This window comes from Zea mays, unplaced genomic scaffold (genome assembly GCF_902167145.1).
Source record: "Zea mays cultivar B73 unplaced genomic scaffold, Zm-B73-REFERENCE-NAM-5.0 scaffold_61, whole genome shotgun sequence".
Taxonomy (NCBI): Eukaryota; Viridiplantae; Streptophyta; class Magnoliopsida; order Poales; family Poaceae; genus Zea; species Zea mays.
Genome location: NW_023367267.1, coordinates 102,477 through 110,000, shown reverse-complemented (window position 1 = coordinate 110,000; position 7,524 = coordinate 102,477). Strand labels below are relative to the sequence as shown.

At 43.7% G+C, this 7,524-nt stretch overlaps 1 protein-coding gene across 1 annotated transcript in view; it reads right to left on the bottom strand.

Annotated features, from left to right (window-relative positions):
- Window positions 1–5,724, bottom strand: part of LOC118475741 (ATP synthase subunit alpha, mitochondrial) — an 8,163-nt gene extending 2,439 nt beyond the window's left edge. The window contains exon 1 of the mRNA XM_035963950.1: window positions 1–5,724. This exon is cut by the window's left edge and continues 2,439 nt beyond it. The gene's annotated coding sequence lies outside the window, so the exon portion shown is untranslated.
- Between the last annotated feature and the right edge of the window lie 1,800 nt (window positions 5,725–7,524).

Below are 7,524 nucleotides of genomic sequence, written 5' to 3'. Positions count from 1 at the left end.
GTAGGACACATGGAATCTCAGATCCTGGCCTGGCCTATGAACACATTCCCAGAGACTAATAAATAGTATAGTATAGTATATATAGTATAGTACAGTACGCTTGATGGATCGCATGGACTTGAAGCTGTTTTGGCTGGGACTCCTATTGCTAGTGCGGTTGAAGGCGTTGTTGATGGTAAGGTGATTGGTGATATGAAGACGGATTGCCCGAAACAGAATAAGGGTGAAAGAATGGCGGATAAGGGTAAATCTATTGATGAGAAAACTGCCTCTGAACAGTATGCGATTGGGAGCGGTCTATTAACATGGCTGCACAACAATCAATTGATTGAGATCCACAATCCTCTTGTAGAGGTCGATCTCTCCGAGCATAAAGGTAAAGGATAAAAGTATAAGCCAGTAAACTATGTTAGGTGTCTATTTGACATAAAGGATCTACCGCTCTTTACAGAACTTCCTATGGTGTCCCCTCCGCGAGATTGGAAGAATCGCAGAGCATCAAAATGGGTGAAGGCCTCTGACATGAATCGTCTCACACACAAAGCACGTGATCTATCAGGCGGTTACTTAAATTCTGAGGGAGCGGTTTCTAGGAAGACCACACTGCTATCGAGTAAAAAGGACGAGGGTAATTTTCATATCTACATGGTAAATGATAGTGAGACTGAAGTAGTACTCTCTAGTCTGAACAAGCTGCAGAGCGTACAAAATAAAATAAATGCTAAGTTTTTCAGTATTCTTAGGGATCATTGGGATGATTTAGTGAATATAGGACTGGTCATGCCTAGCATTCTGTCTTCTATTAATAGGAAGGAAGGGGAAGATAGACTCAGAAGGCTCTGGTTGAAGAACAAAAAGATTATGGATTATTTCTCTGTTCAAGACTTGATCAACATATGGGAGAAGAACATTCAAGCGGCGCATTACGAACAATATCTCTTGCAACTAGCCGATGCTTTGGTGGGATATAAGATCTACTTCCACCAATACGGGAGGGATGCGTATTTCAAATCAATCATGAGCTACAGCTTTCAATCATGAAATCCTATCTGGAGGAAGAATCGCTATTCCCAGTTTCCTCTATCCCTGCCAATCCTGCAACAACGGCTAGGCTACATCCTCAGCATCAACAGAAGCAGAAGGCTTGTCTTTCCTCGCTAATAAACTGCTTCCCGAGCTAGAAGAAGGAACAAGGGTTTTCGCCTATTCCATGCAAAAGACGGCTCTACTTCTTTGCCTATTTATTTTCTAACAACCCTGGCCGCATCCTTGACTTCGAAACAACCAACAGGAGTTCCTCCCATCAGCTCAATGGAATGAATTCTCTTGCAGTGCAGCCCTGGTGATAATACCATTAGGAGGTGATTGCGAGTCCACTATGAGATCGGGTACTTCCACTAGTCCTATTCCTTTGCCGGGCATGATTTGTCTATCAACGATTCTCAAGTCGAGTAGACTCTCTCTTACCGCGATGCTCATTATCTTCCGGTTCAGGGAATCAGGACCTACATCTCGTGTGGGCTAGAACCAGCCAATAGCTTGACTCCGTTCACCGCTGCTTCCTTCATCCGATATTGCTAGTCCAACGGAAAGCTTTGCTTAGCTTACTGGACTTAAGAGCTTTCTGACTTGTCTCGAAAAGGCCGTCTCACTGTGTACGGAAGGCTCAGTTTACTCGCGGTCCATTCCACCACGAAAGGGAGAAAGGTACTGCTATCATGGGGAACACCTATCTTTGAAATCCTATCTTTCAGCTAACGCTAGTCTAGTCTCCATTGGAATAAATAGGGCCAGCCTGGCTCAACCAGATGAATAGTTTATCTATCAGCAGGGTCGGGGCATAGCGTAGAAGTTCGGTCAGTCTCCGTTGGCACGGTACACTTTGTTCACTTTGTTTTTAATACGTTACTTTTCGGCTTAATAATAACAAGCATTATTCCTGGGCACCGGCAACCCTACTACTGACCAGGGAAGAGATCATGAATAGGGCGTGGTGCAAATCTAGTAAATGGTGCCGTCTCGTATCAGTGAACGTTGTTTGCTTGATGGATTGACGGAAGTCCGCTATTGATTCGGGAACCACAAGTCGAATAGGAATACGTAGATCAATCTCTGAAAGCTGCCAGTCCAGAGTAGCTTATTGGAAATGTCCTCTGGATTGAGTCCCTCGATATAGCAATATTATTTGCCGAGTCAAGTATAGTTCAAGTACTACTGCCAACAGGCGCAGGCTATTAGTCTGATTCCCTAGTAGCAAAAGTGGATTCCCTCATTCAGAAGTAGATTACATACAGACAGACAGGCCCGCATTGCTTCGATCCAGAGGTTCTTCTGCGAATCCCTACCATTACTGGACAAGAGTGGTGGACTCCCATCCCTGAAACCAGCAGACGGATCCAATACACATAAGACTTTTTTTCTCGGGAAATTCCGAATGTCATGCCCCACAAGTTAGTTGCCCAAGCGCTCCCTAGGAGGGCAGTCTACCACAAGATAGAGTTTGGGCCTGGAGCCAAAGCCCCAACCCCTCCATTTTTTGTTGAGCTCAGGAAAGAATTTAAGGAAGTCACATCGGCCCTCATCAAGAGGAATCTGATCTCGCTTTGATTCATCCGTTGCGCGGCGGGACCCACCACTCTCTGTAATTTCCCAGTTCCCCATCGTATCATATCAGGTTTAGGGGCTACCTGGGATAGATGAGTTTATTTGTGGTGCTACTACTTTACTTTTTCTGAGTGAATAACGTGAGTGAGTAAGCAAGAAGTGTTAGCCTTCCCCATTGCAAAGAATTCCTCGCAACAAGACGGATTTCTTCTTTCCAGAGCAGTAGTGGAAGTGTTCGTATTTCTTTCAAAGTGCCAGAATCCAAGTGGCAAGGAAAAGCTTTATTTGCATAATGAATCGTGATATAAAGAGGATTGGAAGTGCCGTGGTTCAGGTTGCGGAGCGGTGATACGACTTTTCCATATCAAAGATTCGACTCGAAAACCTTATGAACCTGTTTTCCTTACTTCAACTAGGTTTCTTCTTCCTTTTATCCATAGGAGGCAAGGATAGCAAGGGTAACAAAACAGATTAAGCAATCAAACGGATGTGCGAAGGAAAGTAGGACTTTTGACTATGGCTGGCATAAAAAGTTCACTTTGATCGTACACTCTACTAGGCAAAACTGGTGTGAGTGGTTTTTACTATGGGGGGCATAAACAGTTGAATATGGAGAGTCGGCTGAGTTTAGGACAAAAAGACAAGGCGTAGTCTTTTGAGTCTGATCAGTCTAGTGTTGCCTATGTTGGGTAGGAAATAAAAGAATCAAAGCCCTCGACGTTAGCAGTTCTTAGCGGGACTCGACGTTCCTAACAGCTGTTGAGCTCTCGAAGTATGAGATCCTGAATGCATCCTCTTTCTTTCCACTTCATCTTGGGAATCTGGAATGGTTGTTTATGGCTGGGTGTGACAGATCAGACTGAGTTTAGAATCAGACTTTCTATCTATCTATCTAGCTGTATTGCCACTCCAACGGTTCTTTTTCTTTGATTATGCCCCGTATCTCTCTGAGCCTATTTGATCTATTTGCTATATCTAAGTTCGAGTGTGAAGTTCGCTCCGGTTGAAGTGTAGGGCTTCCTAATTCCTGCTTCGTCCTCCTATGAATGCACTAGTATAGAAGGTTGGCCCGTCACCGTATACCATCGTAAGATGAACTGGAAATTCGTAGTTTCAACCAGTTACACAAAATAGGCAAGTTGAGGTTTGTTCAGCGTGTGTTGCCTCCAACTATAACGAGGCCCTTTGACTTGAGGTACGATCTTACCTCTTAACGCGCTTTCCTGCTAGAAGAAGTGAGGGTGATGTCCAATGACCTGTTGAAGAAGCTTGCTGTGTAGATAGGTTTCGTGAACCTAATGTAGAACCTGTAAACGAAAGACTAGAGTCCCGGAACCGCTGCCATTCAAAAAGCTATCAATCTGATTCGAAATACCAAGGTTCGAAGACCTCTGGCTTTGATTGTGTGCCCTTTCTTGTTCCTAAGGATTTCTAACCAGACCTTACCTTAGGCGGACGTATACTCAATTATCAATAAGACTAAATCGTGATCGACCCGCCATCATCTCTTGCCTGAACTGACTTACCAGTCACAGGGCCGAGAACACATGATCGAGGGAAATTTCTTTCATCACTACGAAAACTGGTTTTGCTGATTGACAAAACGGATCTCTTCCCTGTGAGCCGCCTTTAGGAAAACTGCACCAAAGATGTGTCTTTGTTCGGTTCAGATCAACAAAGCATTTGCTAATACCAGTCTGAAGGCAACGCTATGCAGCTCCATTTCCTCTTAAAGTGAATGGCCTTCCTATTATATCGAATATTTGGAGTTGCGGAGTTTTTCATAGAATGGGGTGTAGGCAAATACCAACGTCGGTGATTATAGGGAAATAGATGCTTTCTTACTTATGTTCTATACTAGCACATCAGCACCTACCTTTTCTCATTGCTTCGTGAGGGTAGACAATTGCCTGACTCGTACGTAACTGGGCCTGTTGTTTTCTAGTGCTTGATAGTCTGTAGTGTAGTCTATGAAAAGAAAGAAGTCACTTGTTCACAAGCCAAGAGTTCCATTGACTCCTCTCTTATCTACGTTCATGCTTACTTAACCAGTAGTGAATGGAATAAAGTAAGAAGTCTTTCCACACTCGTAACCTGTAATTAATGGGAGTCGGTACAGATTGGGTGTAGTGAAGAATGGAACCCCCTACTCTGACTTGGTCTAGTGAATGTCAGTCCGTACTCATACTCGGTCTAGTGAATGATAGGTAGGTAACAGTGAAGTAGTCGGCGCACCGAGAAGCACACGATCTAATCTACTCTTATTGTCAGTCTCTCCAGAAAGAAGAAGCACACCCTTGCCTTTATTCTCTTCTATGTTCTTGTCTCTAGTGTGGAGTTTTTCCTGTCATATCTCTGAACTGGACTACCAAAACATCTACACTGCATCAAGCCACGTTGTAAGAACCTCGACTAAGACTAAGAAAGGAAACATCCTATAAAGCTCTTGCTGGGTGATTGTTCAGGCTTCTTCCGGTGGATTGGTATTGGTAGAGTTTGTTTGCCGTATCTACACAGGTAGAGAACCTTGTTTCATAGGTTGGGCCTATAAATAGATAAGCGCGAGAGTACTTTACCGGTACCGGTTTAAAGGCATTATTCACTCAATTCTGCATTATTTCTTCTGGCAGCAGGTTATCTTTCTGCAACGCCCAAACAAAGGTGGAACACGTACCCAGAGATCCGAAAAGCTACTTCTCAAGAGTCCACTAAACCACTTGTCCCAGGCGCGGGCTAAATCACTCTGGAACTGGAATCGCCCGGCGCGAATCAAGTAGTCGTTATGTTTGGGATTCAAGGCAAGCTGGAATCAGAATCTGCAGGAAGACAGGGAGGATCTGGAGCCCATGTAGGTACGGCCTAAGCTGAGCTGCTAGCGGCATCAACTCTTTTCCCCGCAAATAAGAAAAGTAAACATTCCCTCCCTAGCCTACCCGCCCTTTATTTAAGTGGAAACAACCACTATAGGCTACTTAGACTAAAATAAAAAATAGGGGCCCTTCTCTAAGTCTAAGAAGGAAGCAGCATTACTTCATTTTTTTTACCAAGGAATGGACTCACTTTCCACTCCTTGAGCCTGCCATTGAAATGAAAACAGACTTTAGGGACTCGTTTTCGAAACGATCCGGTACCAAATTCCATGCTAAAAGCGGTAATCAGATGCCGTTACCTCTTTCTCTCTTTCTTTCTACTGGCCATAGTCATCTCGATTCTCACTCCATACCATACGACAATATCTATTTGACACAAGACATGACATGATCTGGCGGATCAGAACAGAAATGGGTTTAGCCTTCTCCCACTCCGGATTTGCGTATTCCCTCGGGAAAATGGGGTAGGCTACTTTTGAGTGAGATGCGGTTTTCTCAAAAGCAATCCATCGTTTCGAGGGTGCCGGGCTATGGTTCAGTTCGAGTCTAGTTTCCTGAAAATATTCCGTGGTTTTGGCCCAAGGAAAGGAGTAGTGACGGAGTTCATTCATTAGCAAGGATCGGACCCATTCCAGCTTAGAACTTACCACTAGACTCTTGGAATAGGAAATTGGCTTTCCCGAGAAGGGGACTAGCACTTGATTTCGTTGCCTAATAGAATCCCATTCACTCTTGACTCTTGGAATGAGTCCGGTGGAAAGTAAAGTAGGAAGGAGGGGCGAAATTCAGTTGTGTTGGACTAGATTCGAGAAATGCATAATCAAAGCATTTTCCGTTCTTCAGCCAGCCATGCCTGGAATCCATCGTTGTGCCAAGAAATAGTGCAACTTTTTCCACTAGGTGAGATGCACTTTTGGCCCATAGCGAGATAGGATAGAAGTTTTCAGATCAGCTCCCAATGAGATTAGTAGAATCTAATGAGGAGAATCAAAAGAGAGGTTGCCATAGCAGTCAGTGGTTTTGCCTGGGACAGACGTGGCGCACTTGATTGACCTTGCTTCCGGACTAGCTTCTCTTTTCATACCTGGCACGGCAGATTGAGTGAGTGAGTCCACTGTTTACGTTACAACTAGCAGTAGCGTGTCAATTCTAGTCAGAAAAAAAGCTTTCCATTGATTCATGATAGTGCCGTGCCGTGCCGTACTCAACTGGTATCAAAAGTGAGAAATAGGCGATATTCTCCTAAAGAAAGGACGGTTGGATTTTATTTAGACAGATTATAAGAAACCTTTTTGGATCCTTAGCGAAACATCCCTTATTATTAAATGCATATGGGCTTGACTTGATGGTTTTTGATGAAGTCGGTTCCCACTTTTCCAGTCAGGTTGGGAGACTTTTTTAGGGAATTGACTCGTGTTTGACTTGATCTGTCCACTTTGCATTACTCTCTTTTTTCGAGCATTACTTTCTTTGTTCAACTCATAAGTGGAGTGTGTACGACTCCGAGAACAGTGATCGAATAACCAACCTCTTTCCTTGCGTGTTCATTTTCTTTCCTTGCTCTACTTTTTGGCGAGAAAAGAAGAGCGAAGTAAAACAATGAGTACCTGCCCTATAGGCAGCAAAAGCCCTCAATCTTTTTTTCTTTTTTCTATTTGACCACCATTTTTTTCTTATTTCAACGCTTCTTCATAAAAACGACTTTCATCAGTCCGACATTAGAAGGAAAAGAACGATGAAAGATTCCAACTTACTTCACTCAAAGAGTAGAAGCTTCATCCTCCTAGCGAGCCGAGCCAGCCGAACTCAACCTTTTCTTATCTAGAACTGCCAACAGTGGAAAGCATACCACATTATCTCCATTCCATACTGAGTCCACAGCCCAGGGCTTTCTTTAATAGCGGCTATCCCCCGGAGAATCCTTGCATTTTGTTGAAAGGAAGCCTCCTCGGCATGATTTGCACGACCGAGGTCTTACTCTTTCGTTATGCTTTAACATTTCTATTTTATATGTTATTGGATATTTCAGTTAATTACTTTCATTCCCGAG